The sequence below is a fragment of the Suncus etruscus genome, chromosome X, assembly GCF_024139225.1.
Source record: "Suncus etruscus isolate mSunEtr1 chromosome X, mSunEtr1.pri.cur, whole genome shotgun sequence".
In the NCBI taxonomy this organism is placed as follows: Eukaryota; Metazoa; Chordata; class Mammalia; order Eulipotyphla; family Soricidae; genus Suncus; species Suncus etruscus.
This window is the reverse complement of record NC_064868.1, coordinates 98,888,230-98,906,440: the sequence shown is the minus strand read 5'-3', so window position 1 is coordinate 98,906,440 and position 18,211 is coordinate 98,888,230. Positions and strand designations below refer to the sequence as shown.

Genomic DNA, 18,211 nt, shown 5'->3' with positions numbered 1-18,211 from the left:
CATTCGTGGATTTTTATTTTACAGCAGCATGGCTCTGTGACATTCTAAGGTAGCTTGGCTGCCCTCCTCCACCTGACTCCCCTTCTGTAAACTCTGGATGATAGTTTAAATTGAAGCTGCTCAACTTTGCTCAGACCTATACCTGGAAAGTAGAAAGGTCTCTCAAGGTACCTGCAACTCCTGTGGAGTCTGTTGTCATACAACATTATTCTTGAGTTACGCAGGGAACACTCCTTCTTCTGGTGAGGTCAACACTCCTACCAGCAAAATAAAGGGCAAAACATTCAGGAGAAAATTGAAGAAATGGTAGGTGGATGGTTGTGAAGATTTGCCTGGAAGCTGAGTTATACTGCTAAAAAGCCTGTCAGATGACAGTGTGGGATTTGAATGCAGCCACTTGGAGCGATGCTGCGCAAGAGGACCCACTTAAGTTGACATGAAAATGAACCTAACGTGGATGGACTGAGCAGTCCTTAAGTATTCTCTCAAATTAGTTCCTGGCTATTTCTGATGCCTGGAAGCTCACCTTTTCGCCACAAAGATGGTAATAAATCTTTGACTTCCACAATTCAGAGCAAGAGTTTACTGCAACAAGATATCAGCAGACAAGTTGAAAATCTCATCTCTGAAGACCTCATCAAGAGAAGCCATGGGTTCAGGATGGAGTGCTTCATCAAGCCATGCCACTGTTTCCTTCCCCTTCAGCATGGAGTTCTGTCACATCAGCATGGACCTCGCTGCTGGGCCAACCAGAGTTTCACCAGTGTGGAAACACACACATCAGCCATGGCCAGAAGAGTGGCATGGAACCCGTCTTAGTGCCAGAGCCCAGATTTGGCAAAGCCGGCCATCCCAGACTAGGAGGCCTTCACCTTTGTCTGCGAAGTATTGAAACACCAAAGCCAGGTGACATTCAGCCACAGGGGCCTGATGGAAGCCACACTCCCCTCTCCTGCTGTGGTAGCCCAGAAGCTCTGGAATAAAGGGTCACTATGCCCGAGACACATTTCCCATCAAGATCTGTGTCACCCACGTGATGGGTAGTGGCATCCCTGGCATCCGACAGTTGGAAGTGTGAGGGCAGCCGGCCAGAACCTGATCGCAGGAGGTGACAGATAGTGTCAGGCTGGCGGCCTCTGAGAGCCTCCCTCAAGACACCCTGCAGCATACCCAGGCCTTGCCCATGGAGAGTGACTGTGATCCTGGGGCGAGTGTGAGGACCACTCCTTTCCCGTTTGTCTACCAGAGCTGGCCAGGTTAATTGGCGATGTGCCTGAAGAGTTCCTGGAATCCATCATGCTTGAGATCATGCCCAGCTCTATAGTGCTGCCTTTGGACCAGATCTTATACCTGAGCACCCTGGAGAAGTGCAATCACAGCAAAGTCACTTGGGGTCATGCCTCCAGCAACCATTTCAAGGGAGTGGTCTTCACACCTCACTTGAAGCTCCTGCCTCATCCATCCCTTAAGGCTCACATAGACCATTTCTTGCTCCAGCACTTGGTCTGGATGCCCCTGCTTGGCTATTCTCAGACTGAAAAGGCACCTTCTTCTATCTTTCTGCCCTCCTGCAAAAGGAAGGTGGAACCCGTCAGTGGCAACCCAGGTGAAGAGGCCTCCTGCTTCTCCACCATGAGCCTGTTGGTCTCGCTCACTAACTCAGAGCACACCGCTAAAAAAGCAAGAGGTGCCACAGAGCTAGAGCTAGCATACATGGACTGTTTCCATGTCCAATGTCCCAGAACAGAAATTGTCACACAGTTTGTAGATGACCTTGTCACTCACCATTGACTCAATTTCCTCCTTCACTTCTTGGATGAGCAGGGGACAGCTCCAAAATGCAGAGCAGCCTGGGAGTGACCTGGGCCCTTCGCGTGTTCCTGCAAAAGTCAATGTTCTCCCTATGTCCAAAAGGATCTCATGTATCAGCTGCCCTGTGGCCACCTCCTTGCTGGCCCTGGAACCTCCTGTGCTGCTGATCCACTTCTGAGCGAGCTGCTGCCACACGCCCAGAAGACCCTCTGCTGGGACAAGCTGAGAGGTCATAGGATGGGAATCACTGCTGCACTAAAGTCCTGCTGGGTCCCTAACTGAGGGGCCTGAGTGGGCTCCTGAGTGGCTTCCTCAATCTCCATCCTCTTTCTCCCACATAGCATCTGAGCCCTGGGGAAAGGGCCAAGGAGGGCTGCCCACATCCTGCTCTAGTGGCACCAGGATAACAAAGCCATAGGTGGGGCTGTCAGGGTTGGCAAACACTCTGCCTTTCTGTGCCCCCACCAGACCCCTGCCAGAACCCAGGGAATGCTGCTAAGCACCTGCACCCCAGCTGTCTGCACACACATCCCCATCATGTGGGGTAGATGAACGGGGCACAATAGATTGGCCCAGGGTCTCAAGAGTCAGAGCCAAGGGAATGACTTGGCTTCAGTTGGCAGCCCATTCAGAGCCTTAATAAGTGCTGGTGAACATCGCAAGTAACCTCTTAAGTGTTATACAATTGAACTCAAGTTACCTAAACTATAATAATAAAGTAGTTTTATACATATGAAATCTCCAAGTTTCAAAATACTAACAGCCCAGTAGGAGCACAGCAAATTTGATTAGAAAGTTGTGTAGAAGTTTAATGAGTGAAAATAATAACACAAACAACTTAACCACCACTCCAACAAGCTCAGTAAATTCTCAGTCTTTGTGGTAATATCATTATGAGTTATAACAAATATCACAAATTGACTTTTATTGATATATATATATATATATATATATATATAATTTTGGTTTTTGGACCACACCCGGCAGTGCTCAGGGGTCACTCCTGGCTGTCTGCTCAGAAATAGCTCCTGGCAGGCACGGGGGACCATATGGGACACCGGGACTCGAACCAACCACCTTTGGTCCTGTATCGGCTGCTTGCAAGGCAAACACCGCTGTGCTATCTTTCCAGGCCCTTATGGATATATTTTAATAATTACATTTGCGGTTTTGTTATAACATCAATATAAAGTAAATCTGTGCCTGCAAGGGGCAGACTGGCGTGGTGGGTGGAAAACTGAGGACACTGGTGGAGGGAAGGTCATATTGGTTGTGGAATTGGTGTTGGAACACTGAATGCCTGAAATAACTGTACTATGAACAGTGTTGTAAATCACGGCATTTAAAGTTTTTTAAGCTATGGTACATATACATAGCAGAATACTATGAAGTTCACTAAAACCTGGGTGGAATTGGAGGGTTTCATATTAAAATAAAGTCAGAAGGAGAAGGAATAATACTAGATGTTTTCAGTCATTCATGTGTGGAATATTGAGAAACAAGACAATAGGGATATCAAACAACAAGAACTCATTGGCCTTGTATTAGAAGACAAACTTCTAAGCATTAAGAAGTTGGAATAGAAAAAAATGTGGAGCAGAATTAATATAACAAAAATGGTACAGGGTCCTGGACACAGTGATAGGTGGTGCAGTGAGGTAACTGTGTACAAAAAGACCATAAATATTAATCCTATTACAACCATGTTATCTAAACTATAATTTTCAAAGTTCTTTTCAGTAATAAGGCAGACAACCCTATTGAAAAAATAAGCAAGGCACTTCCCTTTTGGCTCTTTTGCTAGATGCAAAATAATTGTTAATATATTACATATTATTTTAATTAATTGAAAATATTTTCAATTAATTCAATATTTAATTTCAGTATTACCTTCCATTTCCTAGTTTTATATGTATTTTCTAGAAATTTGTGGGAGTAGGAGTAATAGTATGGCAGGTAGGGCATTTGCCTTGAATGCAGCCCACTTGGGTTCAAAATCCCTGCCCCCCAATTGTCCCTGAACCCCACCAAGAATGACCCTCGAGTGCATAGCCAGAGTATCCCTGAGCACTGCCAGGGTGGGCCATAAGCCAAAAAAAAATATTGCTGACTTATAAGTACTTGGAAAATTTTATTGTTTATTTTTATATTTCTGGAATTGATTTCTAAAGTTTTATGGTCAGAAAAAATTTCTATTTTATCAAAATTATTCAGACTAAAATAAGTGACCTCAGACATTAATTTCAATACAGGTGAAATAAACCAAAGAGCACCAGTAATTTCATAACTATAAAAGACAACAAAATTCATATTTTGTCTCTTTTCTTTTTTTTTGTTTTTTTTTTTGGGGGGGGGGGAGGCACACCCAGTGGCACTCAGGGGATACTCCTGGCTCTGCAGTCAGAAGTCACTCCTGTCAGACCCAGGGAACCATATGAAATGCCAAGGATCGAACCTGGGTCAATCCCAGATCGACTGCGTGCAAGGAAAATGCCCTACTGCTGTGCTATCACTCCGGCCTCCTGTTTCCTTTATTTTTTTTTGTTTTACAAAACTATTGAATTAGTCCAGGGATGTAATTCACTGGTAGACTGTATACCTCCTATATAAAAGACCCTGAGTTTGATTCCAACAATATATTTATATATAAATATATACTAATATATGTTTGAATTGGGCTCATGGAATATATTTGAGAGTAAGGCCACAAAGGAGATTGATAAGAATAAGTATTTTTTATAAATTATTTTATTTAAAAACCATGTATTACATAGTTGCTCATAATACATTTGTTCCAAGAGCAATCCTATCATCAATGTAAAATTCCCTCCACCATTATCCCTGGATTCCCACCTATTCTGGAACCTACCCCCTTGGCAGGCACAAAATAACATATTTTATATTTCTTGTTTATAAGTAAGTGGGAATAAAATTAATTTTAAAAGTACAGCAATAAGATTTGTGAAAATTAATGTATTTCTCAATGAGGTCATTAAGTCATTGTCAGAAGGTGTGCTAAGTAATTTGTTGCTGGTTTACTTTGTTATTTGTTTTGTTTCTGAACATTAGTGGCTTTGATGTCTAAATTGGTGTGTTTCTACTGAGATGATGATGTCTAAATTGGTGTGTTCTTGTTGGGATGACAGTACTGAAAACAATTTGGAGTTATTGCATGGCTACATATGCGGCCCCGTGGTCCAGGAACTCTAAGCTCTGTGGCTGATATTTCAGTTTTTGTGGGGCATGGTTTTGGCTGCCAGGCCTTCTGGAAGTACAAGAAGGTGTGTGTGGGTAGGTGGGTGGGTGGGATGACTGCACTCACTCCAAAAATGTTTTGGTGATATCAACCCAAATATCAATATACCTAGATGTTTGGTCAATTTGGAGTCTCTGCAGAGATCAGTGTTTAAGTGGTGATGCTGGGTCATTGGCGAAGCAGCAATGGCAGGTGGTGGTGGTATCTGGCATAACTTCAGCTGGCTGGGGACTTGGCTCACTCGCTCCTTCCAAGATTGCTGTTTTCAGCTTTGTGGCCGGTGTACCCATGATTTTTCACAGCTTGGTATACATCTCTTTTGAGAACAGAATGAGTCTATGGAGCTGGCCAAATCGGGAATTAGTAATTATTGAAGTAAGAAAATAGTAATTAGTAACAAATACACAGAAACCGATTAAGAGAACTAGAAATAGTAAATAATAAGTAAATATACCAAACTCTATAAATATAGTCTTGGAGCTAGAGAGATAGTACAGTGGGTAGGGCATTTGCACTGCACATGTTGGACCTAGGTTCGATGCCTGGCATCCTAAGATAGTCACCCAATCATCACCAGCAGGAGTAATTCCTGATTGCAGAGTCAGGAATTAACCCTGGGTATCACTTGGTATGACTTCAAAACTCAAATATATATAGCCTTCTTAATATATAAATATAGTTTTATTATGTAGTCTTTTCTCAGCTTTTTAACTAAACATAAATTTTATATTTGGTTTTGTAACATGTTAGATTGTTATATGCATAACAATAGTAGCATAGGAGAAAAGTGATTTGAAATATTCAGGAGTACTTCTATATGCCTCTAGAATTGAAGCAGTAAAGATATGAAGTATGCTCAGATGTATATCAGATACCCCCAAAGAGCCACTAGCAAGAACTTACAATCATTAAAAGTTGCTGGGGATAGAGCTAAAGAAATAGTAGAGTGGATAGGGTGCTTGCCACGCACACAGCCAACCTAGGTTCAATTCCCTGTATCCCATAGAATTTTCCACATACAGAACCGAGAGTAATCCCTGAGCATCACTAAGTGTGGCCCTAAAACAAAGAGTGGCTGAGGTTAAAAACTGTGGTAGAGCTCTTACCTTGCATGTCTTTATTCAGGCACTACAAAAAAGTAAGAATCATTCCAAAAATACATTAACACTCTAATTATTCACAACAAAGTATACACTTCTTGCAAAGTGTAAAGGAGAAATAGAAGAATATAAAAAGACAAACTATTACAGAAAAACAAAAGCGGAACCCTAGTGTACTCCAGTATATCAATAGTGAAATTGAAAGTGGATCTATTAAAATCCAATCAAAACACAGAAAATATCTGGTTTAAAGAAAACAGGACAGGGTGCCAGAGAGTGTAAGAAGATAAGGCACTTACCTTGCATGCTTTGTTGACTCTGGTTTAATTTCCAGCAGTGACCCCCAGAGCACAGAAGCAGGTGTATCCCCTAAGTACAATTGGTGTGGGCAAGAAAAGAAAGAAAAGGGAAGGAAAAGGAAAGGACAGGGGAAAGGAAAAGGAAAGGAGAAAAGGAAATGGAAAGGAAAGGAAAGCGGAAAAGAAAAGGGAAAGGGGAAATAAAGGAGAGGAGAAGAGAGGAGAGAAAAAGAGAGGAAGGGAGAAAAGGGTAAGAGAGGGGAGGAGAGGAGAGTAGGGGAGAGAAGAGAGGGAGAGGAGAGAAGAAGAAAGGAGAAGAGAGGAGGGGAGAGAAGAGAGGGAGAGGAGAGAAGAAGAAAGAAGAGGAGGGAGTGGAGAGGAAGGAAGGAGAAAGGAGGGGAGGGGGAGAGAGGAGAGGGAAGGAGAGGAAAGGAAAAAGTACAGGGAAGAAAAGGAAAGGAGGGCCGGAGAGATAGCATGGAGGTAAGGTGTTTGCCTTGCATGCAGAAGGACAGTGGTTCGAATCCCAGCATCCCATATGGTCCCCTGAGCCTGCCAGGAGCAATTTCTGAGTCAGGAGTAACCCCAAGCACTGCCGGGTATGACCCAAAAACCACAAAAAAAGAAGAGGGGGAGAGGGGAAGAAGAGAAAAGAGGAGAGGAAAGGGGCAGGGTGGGGAAGAGCAGGGCAGGGAGGGTGGAGCAGGTCGAACAGAGGAGAGGGGAGGAAAAGAAGATAACGTTATAGACTATTTACTGGAGCAAACTTTAGATTATTATTTTGACTTGGGCATCCAACTCAGGGTTTCACACATGATAGACACATGCTCCATGACTTGATTCATCTCCCGGACTTCAAAAGGTTTAACACTTAAAATCCAATGTTAAGTAAGTTTAACCTCATAAGACATAAGGAGGTACTTGGGGGGGGGGCTTAGAGTGCTTAGGGTGCATGCCTAGCAAGCACAGGAGCAGGGACTGGTTCCTGGTTCGATTTCCTGAGCATCACTGGCAGCAGCACTGCCATGCATGAGCAGCACATCTTTGTACTGTTTCATTCAACTGTTGGCCCAATTGACTAAGAATTGCTGGTGAAACCACTATTTCTCCTGACCACCATTCACAGTATTGTAAACCATAGAATCTCAATTAAAAATGTTTAAATAAAAAGAAAAATCTGGGTCAAATTATAATAAACAAAGAACTTGAACTCAAAAATGACCCATGGAGCCAGGTCGAAACACGCTTCACTTATGAGATTCAGATTCTTCTGGGCCCCAAGCACTGCCAGCTGTAGCCCTCATAGCCCTGATGCACTATGGGGTGTGGTTCAGGGGCCCTTCAGCAATTCTGGGTCCGAACAGCACTATCTCACTAGACCTTAGCAAGCATGGTCAGGCCATGTTACAGTGCCAAGTATCACTGGGATTGGACCTGTGGCTTCTCTTCGCCACTGCTGGGGAGCACCTCCCCCAAAAGAGCAAAAAATACGCACAAAGAAAACTCTGGATTAGGAAGTTTTCACTTTCATCAAACATTTAAAGAACAATTAATAACAATTTTTCTCAAGTGCTTCCCAAAAATAGATAAGTGAGCACTTGCTAAGTACTTTTATGAAGCTGGTAATCCTGATATCAAATACAAAGTGTCTTTAGTAAGTGAAGTAAAATCCAGTAGATCTTCTGAATACAGAAATTAAATTTCTCAACAAAATACTGGCAAGCCAAATACAGACATCTACAAAACATGATTATATACTAGGACCAAGTAGGATTCATCCAGGATTACAAAATTGTTTTAAGATTAAAAAAAAACAGCTAATAAAATATACCATGTCAATGAAGTACAGAGGCCAGAGAGACAAAACTTTACGGTGCTATCATGCGGCCAATCCTGATTCAAATCCCTCCCACCACATAGGGTCCCCTGAATACCACCACTAAGAGTTACCCTTGAGCTGAAAGCAAAAGAACAGCTCCTGAACATGATTGGGGGTGGCTCAACCCTTCACCTACAAAAAATTATCAGATAAAACTCATTATATCATCTCAATTAACTTAATACTTATTGGTCATACTTTAAAAAGTTTTTGGGGCCGGCGAGGTGGCACTAGAGGTAAGGTGTCTGCCTCGCAAGTGCTAGCCAAGGAAGGACCGCGGTTCGATCCCCCGGCGTCCCATATGGTCCCCTCAAGCCAGGGGCGATTTCTGAGCCCTTAGCCAGGAGTAACCCTTGAGCATCAAACGGGTGTGGCCCGAAAAACCAAAAAAAAAAAAAAAAAACTTTCCCCTTAAGAACAGAAACAAATCATGGATGTCTGCTCTTACAGCTTCTATTCAGCAGTAAAGTAAATCAAAAAAAGGACCAGACTATTGATTAAGAAGCTGAAGTTTATACACTGCCAGGAGTGATTCCTGAGCAGAGTCAGAAGTAGCTACTGAGCACAGCTGGGTGTGATCCCAAAACAAAAATACATACTAAAATATATTTGAAATAAAATATTCTGTTCTATTAAGGTGCACCACAGGTTTATTTGCTAAAGAGGGAGGGAGACAGGGAAAGAGAGAGTGAATAGAAGACAAATGTCTGCCATCAATACAGACAGGGTGGGGGCAGGCAGGAAGAATGGGGACATTGGTGGTGGAAAAGGCACACTGATGAAGTGTGTTGGACATTGTATGACTGAATCTCAATCATGAACAACTTTGTAACTGTATCTCACAGTGGTTCAACCAAAATTATTTAAAAATTAATCTGAGTACAGAACCAGGAGTATTCTATTAACATCGTGGTGTGGCCCTAATACCCCACCAAAATCAAATGCAAGTAAATGATAATAAATTGAGAGAGCCCTGTGTAATTTGGGGGCATTTTTAATCTTGAGTCCTAAAGCTTGATTTCTAAAATTCCATTATTGTACTGAAGATGCAGAAAGGAGAGCAAAGTTATACAAGAGAGCAAATAAAAAAAAATTTATGTTTGCAGTTTGACTATGATCTTCATAAAATTCAAGAAGATTATTTCAATTTGCGTTTTTTAAATCAAAGCATATAAAAGCTGAGGGGAACATTTTCTAGTTGCAAAATTCCTTGAGACTCCATATATTATGGAAAACATGAATCCCAGTCAGGCCTGCCAAACTTATTTCCACTTTGCAAGAATGCAGAGCTTTGTGTACCAAAACTTCCTTTTTTATTCATATAGGCAACATTTTAATGGATGTGTGTGGGTTTTTTGTGGGTTTGCTTTTGTTTTGTTTTGTTTTGGGGTCACACCCGGCGGCTCACAGGGGTTACTCCTGGCTCTGTGTTCAAAAATCGCTTCTGGCAGGCTTGGGTGACCATATGGGATGCCAGTTCGAATCCAGGTCCATCCAGGATCGGCCAAGTGCAAGGCAAATGCCATGCCGCTGTGTTATCTCTCCGGTCACAATGGATGTGTCTGAACAAAGACATGTATGTAAAGTTAGTCTTTGAGGAATCAAGACAGTGGTATAAAAAAGCTTTTTTGTTGTGGTTTCTCTTGGGGGGGGACACCTGGCTGTGGTCAGGGGTTACTCTTGATTCAGTGCTCAGGGATCACTCCTGGCAGGTTCCAGGGAACATGAGATGCCAGGGATATAACCCACATTTGCCACTTTCAAGGGAAATGCTCTATCCACTATATTCTCTCTCCTGCCCCAATAAAGCATGTTTTTTCATGTAGTGTGCCTAGGCTAAATTGGTGACCATGAAATTTCACTGAACATTAGGATATTAATAGGAAAACAAAGCTTTTTTTGGTTTTGATTTGTTGATTTTTTTTTTCAAGAACTTGGGGGCTAGTATATTCAGCGGTGCTTGGTGGGCTCTATTCCTGCTCTATGCTCAGGAGTGACCCCTGGTGGTTCTTGCGGGATCGTATTTGGCGCTGTGGATCTAACTGCGATCAACCGCATGCCTTAACCCCTATACCAAATCCAAATCCTTGTACCCGTTCCAAAGCTTTTGATTGATGTACAAGTGCCATCACACGTTGGGCTTCTGAGATTCAATCTCCTTATATGCTTCGCATCCCCATCTCTGCTATGCCCAGTTCCTGCTAGTTGTCCCATTTTTTTCTACATGTTAAAAGCACATGGTCACAATAGTCACAATATTAAGATGCATAGTATTGGGGCTGGAGAGATAACACAGTGAATAAGGCACTTGCCTAAAGGGCCGATCTATAGTACAATAGGTAGGGCACTTGCTTGAATGGGGCTGACCTAGGTTTGATTTCCAGTACTATAGAGGGTTCCCCAAGCATTGCCAGGAGTAAGCCCTGAGTGCAGAACCAAGTGTAAGCCCTAAGTATTACAGGCTGTGGCCCACAAACCAAAAATAAAATAAAATGAGACTGGAGTCAGAGAGATAGTACAAATGGCAAGTCACTTTCTTTGCATGCTGCCAATCTGGGTTTGATCCCTGGCATCCCATATGACCCCCTGAGTACCACCAGGAGTAATTCTTGAATGCAGAGCCAGGAGTAACCCCTGAGCACCATCAGGTGTGACCACTCCCCCAAAATAAATAAAATAAGGCACTTGCCTTGCACACAGTTGACCCCAGGTTAATCACTGATACTTCATATGGCAATTTAGAATCACTGGACCATCACTCTTGAACACAGAGCCTATCCCATCTAAGCACCAGAAGGGTGTGGTCCAAATACCAAACAACCAACACAAATTTTAAGTATCCCAATTTTCCTAAAAGTTACAGCAGATAATTCACAGGCAAAGCACTAAAGTTGCAGAATTAAATAGCATCCCTCAAATTATGCAACCGTGCCAATTCATTCCTGGGACCTGCTCAGCTTGTGGCCAATGTCAGAAATCAGGATTAGCAACAGCAGTGACTGAAGTCAAGAAGATGGCAATGGGCTAGGGATACACCTCTATTTGTTCCCCAGCATCCTGTGATCCCATGGCCCCCAGCATCTCTATGTATAGCTCTGAAATCTTCAGAATCTCCAGGGTGGCCCCAGTGGTCCCTGAACCACAGGACCGGATAAGCACTGCATTTACAGCCTATTGTCTGAGTGCTATCAGGAGTGACTCCAGGCCACTTGAGCACTGTTTGAGAGTCTTGTTCCACCCTGCCTTCTGAAATTAAAACCAGCAACCATGACCACAAGACAATATCTATTCTTTATCCATTGAATATTCAAAACATCAATATGTTCACACCCTGTTTTGGACCATTGTATGGGTTTGGTACCTTTATCACCAACTTCCTGAACAGAGTTGTTTTTATACCCCCGGAAGAGTTTTCTGAGATACAGAACTGCAAAGCTAAAACTGGGACAGTACTTAGGAAATTGGGATAATTGGTCACCCTGTTATGTCTTTGGTAGCTTTCCAGGGCACTTGAAAGGGTTGCTTTTGACAGTTTTGTTCAGCTTTATAGTTCCTTTGGGCAAGGTTTATTAACCTCCTTCATCCATCAGACTGGAAGTAAATCTTCCATACTGAGCATTTAACATATTCTTTTCAGTGAGCTCTTACGAAAATGTAAACTCTAGGACAATAGGGATTTGAGTTTGTTTAATTTAGGAGCCTATTCCCTGGATTTGGCCATTATAGGCACACAATGAATATTTCTGTGATGAATAAATGAATCACCGAGACCTATAGGAGTGTGGAGCTCAGCTTGGAGGAGAGAATAATTGAATGGGAGAGGCGAGTCAGTAAGATAATGCAGGAGTCCAAAGGAGAGGTACAAGAGACAGGAGGGATCATTAAAAGTGAGCTAAATTTAGAGAGTGTTTAGGGGGCAACATGATTATGACTGCAGATAAAGATGAGTTGTTGGGTGGGTGGAGGACTGAAATATAAGATGGTGTCAAGAATTACTCCTTAAAGGGCTAGAAATGTGGCTCGGGGGAAGCACATGTGTCACACACATAAGACATGGATTTGAGCCCTAGTACCACAAGAAACAAAAGAAACTCCTTGGACTGGAGAGATAGGACAGGAGTTCAAGCATTTGCCTTTTAGGCAGAAAATGTGGCCACATCTCAGAATAGCAAATGTCCTCCTGAGCACCTTCAGAAGTCATTCCTGAGCACAGATCCAGATATAAGCACTAAGAGCTTTCACCAATTGCCCCCAAACTATACATACACACAAACTTAAATTGCCATTAGTTAGCAGTTCTATAGAATTTCAGGGGTGTAGTTCTACACCTCTATGTATAACACTTACCACCTCCATCAGCAAATTTCTAAATCTAAAAGACTCTCTGCCTATTCTTCCCACCCCTTCTCTCTCTCTCTCTCTCTCTCTCTCTCTCTCTCATAAGCACTAAGATTTTCACCAAGTCTAATATTGCTTTGTTTTATTGCCAGTTAATTTTATTTCTTGGTTTTATTGTTGGGGGTGGGAGTACCTGGCAGTGCTCAGGACTTACTCCTGATTCTGTGTTTAGGTATCACTCCCGGCAGGACTTGGGAGATCATATTTGGTGACGGGATCAAATCAGGGTCAGTTGTGTACAAGAGCTTTAGCCCCTAACAAGTGCCTAAGAATATCTCTCTGGCACTTGTTTAAGCTGCTGTAACATTTTGATTTGCTTAAAGGTTTCTGTGAAGGATGATATTATGGTTTTTTAGTTCTTTATCAAGAAACAGTGACAGTGTACTCAGTGAGGTAGAAATAAACAAGAAGTACATCTAAACTTGAGAAATTGTCAAGCTATTTGGAAAGGAGAAGTGCACATTATAATTAGCAGAGACCTTAAAGACTATAGAGTCTGATTATGTCATGTTTTTCAAAACACTGAAGTATTCCCAAAAGAGTCTTCGTTCCTCTCTAGTAAAAACAGTCACTTTCAAAATGCACTAGTCGGGCCTGGAGAGATGATAGCACAGCAGTAGGGCGTTTGCCTTGCATGCAGCCGATCCAGCACAGACGGTGGTTTGAATCCTGGCATCCCATATGGTCCTCCGTGCCTGCCAGGAGTGATTTCTGAGTGCAGAGCCAGGAGTAACCCCTGAGCACTGCTGATGTGACAAAAAAATGCACTAGGAAGGACTGGAGAAATAGTACAGTGGGTAGAATGGTTGACCTAGGTACAATTCCACGAATCTTCCAGGAGTAGTCCCTAAGGTGTAAACCCTGAACGCCACTGGGTGTGCCCCCCCCCAAGAAAAGAAGAAATTTAAAAAGCACAAGGAGTTACAATGGAGATAGTACAGGGCTTAAAGTGCTTGCCCTGCATGCAGTTGACTATGGTTTAATTCTCAGCACCACAAAGCATCCTTCATCACTGCCGAGAGTGACCCCTGCACACAGAGCCAAGAGTAAACCCTGATTGCTTGCTTGCTTTATTTGCTTGTAAATGTTTTCATTGTATCACAGTGAGATAGAGAGTTTAAAAGTTGGTGATGATTGAGTTTCCATCGTACAATGTTCCAACATTCATCCCTTTACCAGTGCATCTTTCCTGCCACCAATTCTCCTAGGTCCCCTCCTGTTACCCTCCAGCCTGCCTCCAGACACGTTTTTCTTCTCTCTCTTTTATTTTTCCTTTTGTTCCATTTGCTTTGTATGTGTGAGACCCTGAATTCTGTCAAGAAAATAAGGAAGGAAGAGAAAAAAGGAAGGAAGGAAGGAAGGAAGGAAGGAAGGAAGGAAGGAAGGAAGGAAGGAAGGAAGGAAGGAAGGAAGGAAGGAAGGAAAAGAAAGGAAGGAAGGAAGGATAAAGAAGAGGAAGGAAGGAAAGAAGAAGGAACGAAGGAAGGAAGAAGGAAAGTAGGGAGGGAGGAAAGAAAAGAGGAAGGGAGGGTTGGAGGGAGGGGTGGAAGGGTGGGAGGGAGGATTAGAGGAGGGAGAGAGAGAGGAAGGAAGAGAGGAAGGGAAGGAGGAAGGAAGGAAAAAGAAAGAAAGGAAGGAGGGAGGGAAATCAGCTTAGGTATTAGAATAAAAATGGGTAGTAAAATGCACCCAGGAAAAAATAAAACAGTTTAGGGATTTTTTTAGATATAGAGGGCAACAAGCTCAAAAAGAGGACATTTTCCTGACCTTACTCTGAACGTTGAGTGTCTACTGATTGACTATGCGAAATAGTCTTGTCTCAAGACTAAATGTGCCCATTGAATTTTGATTTGCTTACTACTGTTCTTAATGTCTCTGCCAGCTTCAACAAATAACTCCCGTGTTAGAGCAACACTGTGTAGAATAAATGATCAGCCTGTGGGGTCACTGATAGCTGCACAGGTCCTTCTCTTGGTGCAAATCTGATCGCTGTTAGACTGACAACTGGGTGTAGCTTCTAGCTGGATCATCCACTTTTCAATTTATCATAATTTTTTTCTTTGCCTGCCTGAGAGAGAGGAAATAAGTGGCAGATTAATATATGAGGCAATTAGAGAATAATAAACGGTTGTGTGGTATAGAATTAAATGCTAAATAGCACTGCCTAACTCGAAGTGTGAGGGATGAAGTCCAAGACAGGAGTTTGAGAGAGGAGCACGTCTTCCAGCAATAGTGACTATGGACAGCTGCTAAGGTTCCTTTGAGTAAGGTTTGAAGGGTCAGAGAGAGATAAGATCAGCCGCAGGGGGGCTTGCCTTGCACACCTCTGATCCTGGCTCAATTCCTGGCAGAACATACGGTGTCTGAGTCCTGCCAGAAGCGATTCCTGAACACAGAGCCAGCAGTTACGTCCTGAGAATTGTGGAATGTGGTCCAAAACCCAAAAGTCAATCGAGAAAGTCTAGCAAACACTTATCAGGCAGGCCGTATGGTATGTCAAGGGTACAGAAAAGATGGGGACACCGTGTCTTTGTCCAGTGAGCTCACTGTTAGTGAGAGAGACAGACGTGCATATCATTTCAATAACATGTGCTAAAATGATGAGGCAGACGCTTGGCCAAGGCTCTATGAAAACAGAAGCATGTTAGTGTAATCAAAACATAAAGGAAAGCTTCGGAGAAGCTAAGTGAGGGGATTTGGGTTTGGGGTTTGGGTGCCACATCCAATAGTGCTCAGGAATTACTCCTGGCTCTGTGCTCAGGGAATGCTAGACAGTGGCAGAGGGATCCAGCCAAGATCGGCCAGTGCCTCACTCCTGTCCTACGGTTCTGGCTTCAACAACTTGTCTGAATGATGAAGTCTGCTGGATCCTGCCAAGGCAAGTGCAGTTGTAAAAATAATTTTAGGAAGCAAATAACAGCATGGATAAAGAAACGAAGTATTGAGTTTGGAGTGTTAGCACAGCCATAGGGAGTTTGCCTTTCACGAACAAATCAGAACAAAAAAGAAACAATTTTTTAATCTCTCCCACTTCTCAGAAAAGCTGGAAGCAATGATTAAATAGTTACTCTTAACAGGAAGGAGATAAAAAATGACTCCATTGGAGGCCGGACTGGTGGCGCAGTGTTAGGGCATTTGACTTGTATGTGCTAGCCTAGGACGGACCACAGTTTGATCCCCCCGGCGTCTCATATGGTCCCCCAAGCCAGGGGTGATTTCTGAGCACATAGCCAGGAGTAATCCCTGAGTGTCACCGGGTGTGCCCCCCCAAAAAAAAATTCCATTGCATTGGCTACAGAGTTAGCTCTTGTAGCTGGGATGGGGAGACAAAAGGCTGGAACACAAGCTTCTCATGAAGAAGCCCCAGGTTCAATCCATGGTCTAGTGGTCTCTGAGCACCATCAATATACCACTCTCCTCCAAAATTGAAGTTAACTTGTTTTTACTTCTTTAATTTAGGGGCCACACCTGGTGGTGCTTGGGGCAAGCACGTGGTGCTGGGGATCAAACAGGGCTTCCCACATGGAAAGTTTGCGCTCAGTCCCATTGAGTTATCTCACAGTCTCTAAAGTTATTTTTTTTCTTTTTCTTTCTTTTTGTGGACTTCTGTGATGCTCAGAACAGCTGTACAGTTGGAGGTAGCCCCTCAAGCAATGGGGGCAGACTTTTGAGGGAAGGAAGAGGGCCAACTAGATTCCAGTTCACCTCTCCTACACACCTTGAAGTGTTGTCCCCACTCTTTTTGTGGTGATTGTGGGGCACTTGGAACCATACCCAATGGTTCTAAGGAGCAATTCCTGGCTCTGTGCTCAAGAGTGATCCCTGGTAGTGCTCAGGGGATCGTTTGTGGGGCTGGTGATGGAACCAGGGTTCACTGCATTCAGGCAAGATAGTCTCCGGGCTAGACCCATAGTAAAACAGATAAGATGCTTGCAGCTGACCTGGGTTTGATCCTTGACATCACCTATGGTCTCCTGAGCACCACCAGGAGTACTTTCTGCATGCAGAGCCAGGAGTAATTCCTGAGCACCCCCAAGCGTAGCCCTAAAACAAAAACAAAGCACATATAAACAAAAGAGCCTACTTCCTGTACTATCTCTCCATCATGCTCCACTTTGGGTTAATATTTCTATGGTGATATACATTTTCTTGACTCTATTTTTCTATTATACCAGAATCATTGGAATTGGGGTAAGGTTTGGACTGTCACATTAACAAATTCCAGAGAGACTTTCATTCATTCCAAATTCACTTCTCATTTCTCTTTTATTACAGTCTCCTTCTCTATTCACTACTGCTGTTTTCATCTCATGGCTTTTCCCTATTAAATATTTATTGCATGCCTTCTAGAGACCTGACACAGTTATCTATGGGATCACCAGAGAGTAGTAAGAATGATCAAACAAAGTCCTGTCCCTCATATAGACAGACTAATGAATGAAGGGCAAGAGAGTTAAGTCAGCAAGTATGGTGCTTGCCTTGCCTACAGTTCACCCAAGTTCAGTCCCCAGCAGCTTCTACGGTCCCTTAAACACCTTAAGGAGTGATCCCTGAGCTTAGAGCCAGGTATCAGCCCTAAACACAGTGGACTGAGGTCCCCAAACCAAATAAGAAGAAACAGAAACTAAATAAGAGGCAATGCAGTAACTAAAACAATGTTTCTGGACAACATTTTTTTAGCTTTTGAGCCACAACAGAGTTCAAAAGCCAAAGTACTTAGAGTTTACTCCTGGTGGAGCTCAGGAGGCCCATATGGGGGTGTCAGGGACCAAAGCAAATGTCCTATACACTGGCCTCTCTCTAGCTCCCTCAACTTCTTCGTGACCAATACCTCCTTCTAGCATAGTTTCCTTCCAATGGGCCTGTTGGTTGCCCTCCCTATCTCTGGCCATGAAACCCCATTTGACAGGATCTTCACATGTTGTCCCCTTGGAATAACCAGAAGGCCTCCAGTTGGCAAACACTAGCTTAAAGAATTTACCTGATGAGGGCAGGGCTGCCAGCTAAATCCTGGTGCTGCTCACCCATATAACGTGCTGAGGTGACAGTGTCAGAGGTGGCACGTGGGACACCATGTGAGGCATGAAGAAATGGTTAGTGATTAAGAGTCTGGGTTCGAGGCCAGAGATGTAGTACAGGGGTTAGTGTTAGAGATAGTACAGTGCTTATCTTGCATGGAGGGTGGCCATGGTTTGATTGCTGGCATCACATATAATTTTCTGGGAACAGGAGCAAACCCTGAACATCCAGGGTGTAGCCCGAAGACCCCCTTACTCTAATTTTTTTGTTGTTTTGTGCCCATACCTGGGGGTGTTGAGAGCTTACTCTTCAGTTGATAGAACACTCACTTTGCAAATTAAAGCCTGAGGTTCAATCCCTGGTAATGCTAGCACCTCAAAAACAAACAAATAGAAAAAAACAAACAAACCACAAAGAAGGTTTACATAAAACTACAAAATAGTGCAGC

At 43.2% G+C, this 18,211-nt stretch overlaps 1 pseudogene; it reads left to right on the top strand.

The window, feature by feature from the left end:
• The first annotated feature begins 541 nt into the window (after nucleotides 1-541).
• On the top strand, nucleotides 542-1,979 carry LOC125998975 (RING finger protein 37-like; annotated as a pseudogene).
• Nucleotides 1,980-18,211: the final 16,232 nt, after the last annotated feature.